General features: G+C 34.3%; 1 protein-coding gene across 2 annotated transcripts in view; it reads right to left on the bottom strand.

The window, feature by feature from the left end:
* Nucleotides 1-816: 816 nt before the first annotated feature.
* Nucleotides 817-11,913, bottom strand: part of LOC124389398 (urotensin-2 receptor) — a 41,603-nt gene continuing 30,506 nt past the window's right edge. The window contains exon 3 of one of the 2 annotated variants that reach the window (XM_046854831.1): nucleotides 817-2,262. The gene's annotated coding sequence lies outside the window, so the exon portion shown is untranslated. The remainder of the gene's footprint in view (nucleotides 2,263-11,913) is intronic. The other variant, XM_046854832.1, reaches the window with a different exon arrangement.

Here is an 11,913-nt window from a genome sequence, read left to right as displayed (position 1 = left end):
TATTCATTGATAATTGCACTATCCAATGTCACTGGTCTGGTTCCTCTCAAGTCTGGTCTCCTCTCATTTATGTCATATTTATTTTGTCTCTCTCTTGCTTATTAAGGATAAACATACAGGGGTAAATGAATGGCAAGGTATTTTTTCTTTTTTTATATATATTAAAATGTAATATCTATTCCTAAAAAGTTGCTTTGGGCCAATTGTTAAAACGGTCATGCAAATAAAGTTGAAGGAAATTGTAAGTTCACAGTAAAACTCATCTGGGACTCAAAACCAAAAAATAAGATGTCCCTGTGAATAACAGTCTATATATAGAAAAATGTATAATATAGAGTATTATATATTTTAAGTGATCTGATTGTTGATACATACTTTAAAAGGTGATGATGAAGAAACCCAGCATATGTGATGCTAAAGAAATGCTCTTAGTGCAAAATAGGCAAAAACAATGACGCATGATTATTATAATTTTTTTTTTTGTAAACAGGCTTACAGTCCTCTTCACACACAGCCTTGAAAGGAACATAAATCTCCAAATACACCACATGAAAATCTAAAAATGAGGGCCTGGCTAAGAGTAAGAATGCTTTCAGAGCCATGAAGTTCAAAGGAAAAAAGCAGACCAGATGTACTAAGCTGTTCGTGCCTGTTTTTTGGATGTAATTTGGGTTAAATTCTTCATGAAAATCTTGTGTGACATAAGAAACTTGCATAGAAGTCTCTTTTACACATTTTTATGACACAACTTTAAACAAATTTGAGAAAGCATCTTACAAAAATTGTTAGACACAAAAAAGGTTGGAAATTGGAAAGTGTGTCTATTTCCAAATTTTATTTTATATAGAAGATTTGGCCTGTTGTCAGTGACCAGTTTTTACTCCCAAAACTCAATTTTACCATAGCTTTTTAGCATCTCATCCTATAGTACAAAGAACAACAGTTTCACATGTACATATCTACAAGTCAAATGTAACAAGATTTCTTAAAAACAATGTACAAAACAATAAACTTTAAAACATTAAAGCTGCAATTGGAATACAGTAAGTCGTCCTATATTTTAATTTAAACTAATTAATAATCAAATCTGTAGCCCTGTCTATGCTCTCTAAAATTATTATCTTCATTACTGAACATGCATTCCTTTAGTCCTTAGCTTTTTGACAACTCTGTTGTGTTTTTTGGTTTCATTATTTCATTATTTTTACTATTTAGACTCTATGGCAACCTTATTTACAATGATTAAATAGTTTATTAAATGAAATGAAATGCAATGATGAAGAAATCCAACCATTGCGATGCCAAAGCGACATCATCAGCTTTTGTGATGTTTCACATTGGCAGGCACATCGAAAGTCACGTCATTAGCAACAGCATTGGTAAACTAAACGTTAATTTCTGACTCACTGCCACTATATTTTGTGGTTGTATGAAGTTACATTTTGTGATGTGCCTCCAGCAAAACCTGGCAATGAAACTTAAAAAAAGAAATTAATTGCAAGTCTGTAATGTGTTCTGACTCCAAAAATGGCAAAATTAAAAATACCCAAATGAAATACAATGTAATATAATATAAGAAAATAAATGAATAAGGAGCTATGAAAATGGTATGTTTCTATCGTATAATAACACTAGTTCCCAGCTAAGACACTTGTTAAGATGAAGTTATAGGAAAAATCACAATATTACAAAACACATAAGTGATAAACTAAAGGACAGTGGATACATTAAGACAAACATAAAACTGATTCTAAACAGTTTAATTTTATCTGCTGTATTACAGTGACACAGCAACCACCCTGGATTTGCAGTTAGATATATACAGTGATTATAGTGAGTATAATTTGTACAGACCCCTTAAAATTTTCCCCTTTAAAAATAAAATATGAATCTAATTTATTTCGTATCCATTTGCAAAAAATACTTTATAATGAAAAAACAGAAGCAGAGTTTCCCACATATTTTACACAGATGTTTACGTGTTAGAGATTATTTGGTGATGACAGTCGGAAGTCTTCTTGGGATTAATGCTACAGTCTTGGCACACATGTATTTGTTGGTCTTCTGTGCGTTGCTTTAGCTATACGTTTTTGGTCAGTGACATGTTTTAGGATGAAGTTTTTCCCCAATCTAAATTTCAGCGCATGTCTGGACAGTTTTTTTCTTCAGGATGTCACTGTATTTGATCCGTCGAGCCTGACAAGCTTTCCCATCACTGCAGCTGGAAAATATCTCCACAGCACGGTGCTACTGCCTTCCCTGCTGAAAAAAAAAAATCAAGTTTGAATTACGGCTATAAAATAGCAAAATGAGGGGAAAATTCAAGGTGTCAGAATACTTTCCTATTAAGCTGCATGTCACTTTCTCCTATTTATTTATAAAAAACCCAAGAAGAGTACAATAATTACAGCATAAATAGATTTTGTGATTCGGAAAAATCCAGCTTGGTTTGATCAGCTGACCATCATAACCAGCTGCTAATTTATTTTCCAGCTTTCATATCAATTGCCTAAATTGATAATGTTAGAGATTCTCTAAAATTGTGTTTTTGTCCTAAAAAACGAATTGTGTCCAGAGTAGATTTAGTACCAGTTTGAGCAGTATTGAGGTAGCTGGTAAATGAACAGGGAAAGCTGTATATTGGTGATCATATTATTTACAGTATTCAAAAGGGTACACAGCTGTGCCACACAAGATTTCACAAGTCTTCCTCAGCCTGATAATAAGGAAGGTAAGCCAGCAGTCGTTTGAAAAGAGTTTCAACATGACTTGAAAGCAGCAGAACTGTTGCACGGAAAATAAGAAGCAATAACCTGCACCACTATTGCCTCTGTTCCTACACCCCATACAGAACCCCTCTATTAAAACTAAAGCAAGAGATGTACATCAGAAACAATTTAACTCCTCATCTTATGATTATCACAAGAGCAACAAACAGACACAAAAAAGTATGAAGATGGGAGCATCATGATATTGTTCAAATTTTGAACAAGGGACACAATTTCCCTTGTAAGCTTGGGGAACAGAGGTGTTTTGAAATGTAATGTATCTATTTAACCGCAATGCTGCAAGTAAAGCAAAGCATCTTGTGGTGTCTGACAAATACTGTGTGAATAATTATTTTATCTATCACATTTATTATTTCTATTAGATATTTTTCTATTATAATAGTTTTACTAACTTATGAATAATCAGATTCATTTCTACATGATATATATTCCTCTTTCTCTCTCTCTCTCTCTCTCTCTCTCTCTCTCTCTCTCTCTCTCTCTCTCTCTCTCTCTAATATTTCCAGATGAATATAACAGACTGACTGCACACTCTATCCAAACACACGGATGTTATGGTTCTAGTGTTCCTGATTTACTATAAAAAACCTTCTGTATTGTGCAAATCCATTTTGTAAAGACATTGTTAAGCATTGTTTTGTATTCAAGAGGAAGTCAGTTGGATTCCTGAGCATAAAGGAAGCATACAACATCCTGCACCTTGAACTTATTTTCTGAGTTTAGGTGGCAACGCAACCCATTTGCCAATTACAGCTTGGCTCAGTATGTAAAAACATCATCATATGCATATGTAATGCTTTAACTATTCAGGGGTAACTGCATATGCTGAGCTTGGAAACAGCTGTTCATTTTAAGGGATAGGTGAAAGTTTCAGTTTACAAGTTCAGTGGCTTTATAAGACTTCATAAGGTAATGTTAATAAGTACACAAGTGCACAATGAGGACAGTCTGCATATACAGTATAAAACTTCAGCTTGTTCTGTTGATTTAGTGTGTCCTTAACACAATATTGACTCAACTGATACACTTGGAATAAAGGACTGCTTTTTTCCTCTCCTCTAAATTTGCAGCTCAGCTTACTGACTGCCTTTCTGTTGTGTGAGAGAACCAAACAGCAGGATTTGTATATGCATCAGTGTACCATGACCATCGCAATCTGCATAGCCTCCAAGTTGATAATCAATAAATAAATTCTCATTTATAATTTTGTTACACGAATAACACATTGTTTATATCAGCTTGTATTTGCCAGCTAGTTGGGTAGAGAGTGTATATTGCACATATACTCAATAGGTGGTAATTACATTTTTGTAGATTTAGCTGATCTGTTTATAAAAATAATAGAAAAAAAGACACACACACACACAAAAAAAAAAAGCCCCCAGCAAAATTCTTTTTAAACAACAAGATATTCATGGTGCCACATCCACTTTCTGCACTGTCTCTATTTCCATATTTCCCAGCCAAAAACCATGTCGCATGACATTCAAGAAAGCTTGAATCTCCATTCTCAGACTCCAATCACCTTAAGGTCAAACACAAATGTTCCCTATTTAGCCAGCCTTTGAAATATCCCAGAGTCTTAGTCAGTGTAAAGTCTCTCTCCAGCATTTCTCCAGAGAGGTTATTAAAGCTTTTGATCATTGTTCATTTGTCTTGATGTTTTGTCCTCTTTTGCCTGATGTATTTTCTGGGCCTAGGCATTTTGGTTTGTTTGCCCTTGTTGTTCACATATTAACACAAACACGTGTCCGTTATACAGTATATGTGAGAGTAAACCCCCACAATTCAATTTTTACATGTAATTTTTTATTATTATTATATAAGTGGTGTTGTATCCTTTTAGATGTTGCAATGGGTATATTTAATGTGACTAGGAAATTTAGACTATTGTATACTTCTTCTTTGCATTTATCTTCTCAGGAGTATTTATAACTTACATAACATAGGACATATATTTTTTGTCATTTTTGATTAGTTGGTCACTAGTTGGTAAAAATTTGCTATGATGAGCAAATTGTATGTTATTTTCTGCAGTTTTTTTTTTTTATCACAATTGCAAAACTCAAGACTAAAGGTCTGAGGGCCTTTCAGTTTGGTTCTGTTACCAGAACTGTAAGACATTCTCTGCCATTACCGAAGACCTCCTTTTTGTGAACAGCTAATGTCCAGCACTGTGGCTAAAAAAATCCTGCATTATTAAGGAGTAAATGGAGAGGTAATTGTGTTAACTGCTTATTATTATCAGCACGCTGCAAAAACTCATTTTTACTGTATTTTTTAAAAGCAGTCAAATAACAAATAATGTCATTTTATTATTTATTCTACTTTTCATTAAAACCATTCTGGCCATTCACAGTGTGCAGAACTGCTGTGATCATGTAGCTATTATGAATCTCAGCAATTCATAAGAGTAATTGCAGTCACTTTAGACACTTTGGAACCAAAGAGAGGATAATTGACACATGCAGTAAGATTTCTCAAGGACACATAGCATTAGATTTTTTTCAAACTCCAGAACACCAAAAAACTGAAATGCCATAATTCCCCCTCACAAAAATCTCTATAAAAATGTCCTTCATTTTATTCACATTTGGCTATATTTTACCACATTACCCTTTTTCTTTTCATCATCCTAGTGCTTGTTGAAAAGAAAAACAGGATGCAGCTATCACAATGCTTTATTAGAAACATAATAAAGTTTTTTATTACAATTTTTATTATGTTTTTACCAAACATGACATTTTGTAGCACAGCAATTATTAAATATCTTATGGCTTTGAAATCAAAATCATGTGCAGCTTTTTTGCCATCAGTGTTCATACCAAGAATCCAGTTCAAGTATGAACACTATGGTAGTTACAGCAAGACCTTAGCGGTGCAATATGTCTTCTTCTTAATTTTCAACATTGAATAAAGCTACACACGTGTTTTGTAAATCTATGTCACATAAATTATTCTCCTGTGTTGTGGATACAAGAAATCATGATGTTTGCATGACCCTCCATCAGTGTCATAGTGATAAAGAAAACTGTCAGCACAAGCCTTCATTGGAAAGGTTATTTTTTCTGGAGGTCGGCTGACCTCCATTTCTCTTTTACTTTCTCAGCTGCCAACACTTGAATGATGATTATAGTGTTCTGTGCATGCACACTGAATATAGTGTAAAAAAAAAGATAAACAAATTCAAGTCAAGTCAAGAAGCTATTCACTTCTAATATGTTGTCACATAATAATAATAATAATAATAATAATAATAATAATAATAATAATAATAATAATCCAAAATGGTCAGAAGTCAGTCAATTGGCAAACATGAAGAACTTAGACAAGGCAATATCTAACACAGGGACGGAAACATTGTTGGTAACAAAGTGGCAAAACAATTACCAGAAGTATGGTACATGTCAGCACCACAAGCATATGTGGACAAATTATTTTGTAATGTCTGTATATATAAAGAAGTAGATGCCGAGCCTGCAAAAATCCCGAACCATCTAGAGACGTACCAGTGCCATTTGGATCCCACTTCATGAATAGTTTGGTCATTGGATTTCTTTGAGTGTTTAAAGGCTCTGGCATGTAGAAGCTGGTGTTGGATCTATGATGATCTCAAATGTTGAGCTATTTAAGCTATTATGAGTTGTTCAGTAGCTCCTGGTTCCATAACGTCACCTGACTGTATAAGACTCTAGAGAAACATTACTCACAATCTTACATGCTGGAGCTCATGTTAGTTCTCACTTTCCAGTGTTTTTTATTGTTTAAAGATTTATAATCACACTCTTGATATCACCCAAATGAGAATGGCTTTCCCTTTATTGTGAAACGCGCTATAGAAATAAACATGACTTAACTTCACCGTATATAAGGATCTCTTTAAATTGTTTAATAACAATCGTAATGCTTAGTTATATATCTCAGATTCTGTGGTAGCAATTTGGAGACTGCCTACACATTGGAGTTAAGCATCAACATCCTTTTGAGCATACTGTTAGTCACAGTAATCAGTCAGTGTAATGGTTCCTGCTCAGCTTCCTATAATTAATGAAGAGAAAATTGTTCCTTATATTATCATAGGTTAATTGTCGCTGCATTGTTTTTAAGTCCTGATGATTGGCAGATGTGAAGCACACCTAAATCTTACTGCTAAAAGAATTTTTATTTAAATGTATAAAAATCCCCCACCTACCATAACTGTGACGTTTTCTATTTAGAAAATAAATAGATTGGGGGTCTCAGCACAAGGAATTGTTAATTGCTGTAACTTCTCATAAAGCCAGAATGATTTAAGGCTTGGTATGCAATATTGCTTTGTTGCCCAGGCCAAGTCTGGCCCTGCTTTTGCAAGCTCATACTCTTGCATGCATCATAAACTCTAAAGGAACAAAAGATATTATAATTCATTCTACAAGAAGAATATATGCATCCTGGTGACCTTGGATAAAATAAAACCATATAAGTAGATTCTGGCATGTTGCTTAAAATCAACTGAGCACATTTAATCACCAGTCCTATTTTGCAAAGCTTTTCCCATTCTGTAGTGGAACTTTTAGTGTATTGGTTGAGTATGGCAATGGTGGGGTTCCTTTAAGAGAACTTTGAGGGTGGTACTAGGACTCCTGGGAAGGTTGTGCAAGGGTTTTTGGGTGTGTTTATGTAAAGAAAGGTTCAGAGGCCTGTAAAAGACAGCACTACGTTCAGTAAAGGTTCCTAAGATTACATTGACTCTTCCCGTCATTTCAAACTATTACAAAACTAATGAAAAACAATTCACCTTATCTGGAAACCAAAAATGATAATTTGTAATGAACTTTAATTAAAACTGTAATAAAAATTAATTAGAAACTGAAAGAAATTTTTTTTACTTAAAAAGTCAATTTGTACAATTAAATTTGTCTGAAGTTTTAAAGGTTGATGTTTAGATTTGCATTAGTTTTAGCATTAGTTTATATATATATATATATAATCGAATAGAACATCATCACGCTTGTTTGTTGTTTTTGTATGTATTTTTCCGTGAGATCAGTTTAAATAATACTTCATTTTAACATGAAGAACCAAGCAGATTAACTCTATAAACCCCAGAAGTGGGAAGTAGAGACCTGATTTTTCAGTCACGCTCCCGCAAAGTTTTGTCCCGCTCTTGCTTACTTCTGCAAAAATTATTTACCGTGCATGAACCACGTGAGAGTTCACTTCCGACCTTGTACCTGTAAATCGTTTTATTTTATTTTAGTTGCCAATGTTGATTTTTTGCAGTATATACATAACAGTTTATTTGTTTTTAGTAATTTCTTCTCCTTTTTTTTAAAGACCATTTTGCGGGAGTCGCTCGAATGACTTTATTCTCCCACACACGAGTATTTTACCGCCCGCACACACATTCACCCATCAAATCAAGTGCAGGTCTCTAGTGGGAAGTAACAAAGTACAAATACTAAAATAGATTTTTTCTGGTGTCAGCACTTTACTTCACTTTTTATTTTTATTTTACTTTGTTTACTTTCACTCATTACAAACCCGATTCCAAAAAAAGTTGTGACACTGTACAAATTGTGAATAAAAACAGAATGCAATGATGTGGAAGTTTCAAATTTCAATATTTTATTTAGAATACAACATAAGTTGTAAGTAAAAAAAATTATAAAAATAAGTTGATTTAAAATTTCATGGCATCAACACATCTCAAAAAAGTTGCTACAAGGCCATGTTTACCACTGTGTGGCATCCCCTCTTCTTTTTATAACAGTCTGCAAAGGTCTGGAGACTGAGGAGACAAGTTGCTCAAGTTTAGGAATAGGAATGTTGTCCTATTCTTGTCTAATACAGGCTTCTAGTTGCTCAACTGTCTTAGGTCTTCTTTGTCGCATCTTCCTCTTTATAATGCACCAAATGTTTTCTATGGGTGAAAGATCTGGACTGCAGGCTGGCCATTTCAGTACCCAGATCCTTCTTTTACGCAGCCATGATGTTGTAATTGATGCAGTATGTGGTCTGGCATTGTCATTTTGGAAAATGCAAGGTCTTCCCTGAAAGAGACGACGTCTGAATGGGAGCATATGTTGTTCTAGAACTTGGATATACCTTTCAGCATTGATGGTGCCTTTCCAGATGTGTAAGCTGCCCATGCCACACGCACTCATGCAACCCCATACCATCAGAGATGCAGGCTTCTGAACTGAGCGCTGATAACAACTTGGGTTGTCCTTATCCTCTTTAGTCCGGGTGCCATGGCGTCCCAGTTTTCCAAAAAAGAACATTTTGATTCGTCTGACCACAGAACAGTTTTCCACTTTGCCACAGTCCATTTTAATGAGCCTTGGCCCAGAGAAAATGCCTGCGCTTCTGGATCATCTTTAGATATGGCTTCTTTTTTGACCTATAGAGTTTTAGCTGGCAACGGCGAATGGCACGGTGGATTGTGTTCACCGACAATGTTTTCTATTGGAAAAGAACTATTCCTGAGCCAATGTTGTGATTTCCATTACAGTAGCAGTCCTGTATGTAATGCAGTGCCGTCTAAGGGCCCGAAGATCACGGTCATTAAGTATGGTTTTCTGGCCTTGACCCTTAAGCACAGGGATTGTTCCAGATTCTCTGAATCTTTGGATGATATTATGCACTGTAGATGATGATAACTTCAAACTTTTATTTTTTTTTTCTTTGAAAAATCTTGACCTCTGAGAGACACTGTCACTCTGAGAGGCTTTTTTTTTCAATCATGTTGCCAATTGACCTAATAAGTTGCAAATTGGTCCTCCAGCTGTTCCTTATATGTACATTTAACTTTTCCTGCCTCTTATTGCTACCTGTCCTAATTTTTTTGGAATGTGTAGCTCTCATGAAATCCAAAATGAGCCAATATTTGGCATGGCATTTCAAAATGTCTTACTTTCAACATTTGATATGTTTTCTAAATTCTATTGTAAATAAAATATAAGTTTATGAAATTTGTAAATTATTGCATTTCTTTTCTATTCACAATTTGTACAGTGTCCCATTTTTTTTGGAATCGGGTTTGTACATTTTTTACACAAATATTTGTACTTTCTATTTCTTACATTTTTAAAATAGGCTTGTTATAAAAATAGGCTTGTTTTAATCTATTTGGTAAAATATCTTATATATATTTTTTCTTTTTAATGCGCACTGTTTTTAAACCATTAACATGTTTCCAGTCATTGCACAGCTTTTTCAATCTACCACTGGTGTATAATTTCCTGGCTTACACACCACAGATGTAGACTAGTTTATGAAGCTCACAATAAGCAGGCAGAAGGCAACAAGTTTACTTTATTATTTTATTAACTTAAATTACTCTGTCTTTATTGATCGTACAGATATAAATAATATATCATTCCAATCTGTAAAGGGTCTAGTTTTATTTGCATACACTTATAATAACAACAAAACACTGAGCTTTTGTAAAATTAAGAAAACATACAGGAGTGCTCTCTGCCAGCACTGTAATCTCTCTTCGCAGACACATAAATAAAACAACCTGAATCTCAGTGAATACTTACCCCACAGACATAATAAATATAGGAATAGAAAGCTCAAAATGTTTTGCCACCTCTGACCTATAAATACATTTTCTTAGGACATCAAGTTATTTATTTACGTACATAAAGTGCTAGGTATAGTTTCAGAAAGGTGCATTAATGTAAATAGATATGGATTTAATTGGATGGTTTAAATATAGTTAATGGAAAAAACAAAAGCAGGCAAAAGTTTAATTTATATTTGTAAGATTAAAATCTAAATAAGTTAATAATTTGGCAAATATAATTGTTTGTACTTCAATGTAAATGAATTCATTACACTTGTTTCCATCTCAGGTGGTCTCACAAGTAAAAAACAGCAGATCAGTAAGGATCAACCTTCTTAAAATACTATGAAATTCAGATAGTGAAGACATTTCAACCTTTAACTGTACATTATAAAGTATGTGCATTATACAGCTTGTTGCACAAATAAAAAAAAGACTGAATAAAAATTAATTTATTACAGCTTAAAGTTGCCCCTTAGATACAGTATCTGTTTCATGTCAATGCATTTGCCTGTGATGTACTATAGATCAGTAGTCCCCAACATTTTTTGTGCCACATATCAGACAATATTTTCATGGACCGGTCTTTAAGGTGTGGCGGAAAAATAAAACAGAATAAAATGATACGACCGGCATAAAAACTTGTATTTTCTAAATATAATAATAAACGTGAATCCACTGTGTTGTTTTTTGTTAATTTTGCTAACTTGGGGGTTTCAATTAATAGCGGTAATGTATTATGTGTTAGCGGGCGGAGCAGCTCCTTTAAGAAGGTTAGCGGATGGAGGTAAGACATGTGACAGAGGCATCTTGACATGCATCAAGAGTGAGTCATAGACAGATGTGGCGGAAAGAATCCGGTAATTTTCCAAAATAAAACATTGTTCAGAATCAGATAATAAATAAAAAGGAAATAATGTAAGTTATGTATTCTTTCTGTGCGGCCCGGTACCAATTCACCGACGGTTGGGGACCACTGCTGTAGGATACAAGTGTAAAATAAATGCTATCTTCTATTATTGAAAATAGCAGCAAATTGCTTTTCTCTCAGACTATACTGCACCTTGCACCCTTTACAGAAGAGAGCATGTGTGTGTGTGTGTGTGTGTGTGTGTGTGTGTGTGTGTGTGTGTGTGTGTGTGTGTGTGTGTGTTGCATAAAACACTGCACTTTAGGCTACTTGGACAATGATTTAGTCTGTCCTGAAGTTCATTTTTGTGTCGAGGGGCCTAGCTGAACTAATGCTGAGAGGACAAGATTCATCAGATGAAGTGGGAACAGATAAGTTCAAGATGAATGAACACTGATTAAATCCTGTCACACACTTGTACATGGTCATCAGATTTGCACTCTGGGCATCCTTCCATGTGACCTTTAATAACTGTTACTCAATCATTCAGATCAGCATGCAAGAATCAAAAGTCATTCGCATTTGAACTGCAGCTAATTATGAGGCTAGCCTTAAGATGAAATCTACAAAGAGTCTGATAATGATGCTGAGGATCATTTGGTGATTTTAGTGTAAAGGAAATAAGTTTACTGTATACAAAGAAAAGTGACTGACACAATGAT

The sequence above is a fragment of the Silurus meridionalis genome, chromosome 7, assembly GCF_014805685.1.
Source record: "Silurus meridionalis isolate SWU-2019-XX chromosome 7, ASM1480568v1, whole genome shotgun sequence".
In the NCBI taxonomy this organism is placed as follows: Eukaryota; Metazoa; Chordata; class Actinopteri; order Siluriformes; family Siluridae; genus Silurus; species Silurus meridionalis.
The sequence above is the reverse complement of the archived record's forward strand: the minus strand, read 5'-3'. Positions and strand labels throughout refer to the sequence as shown.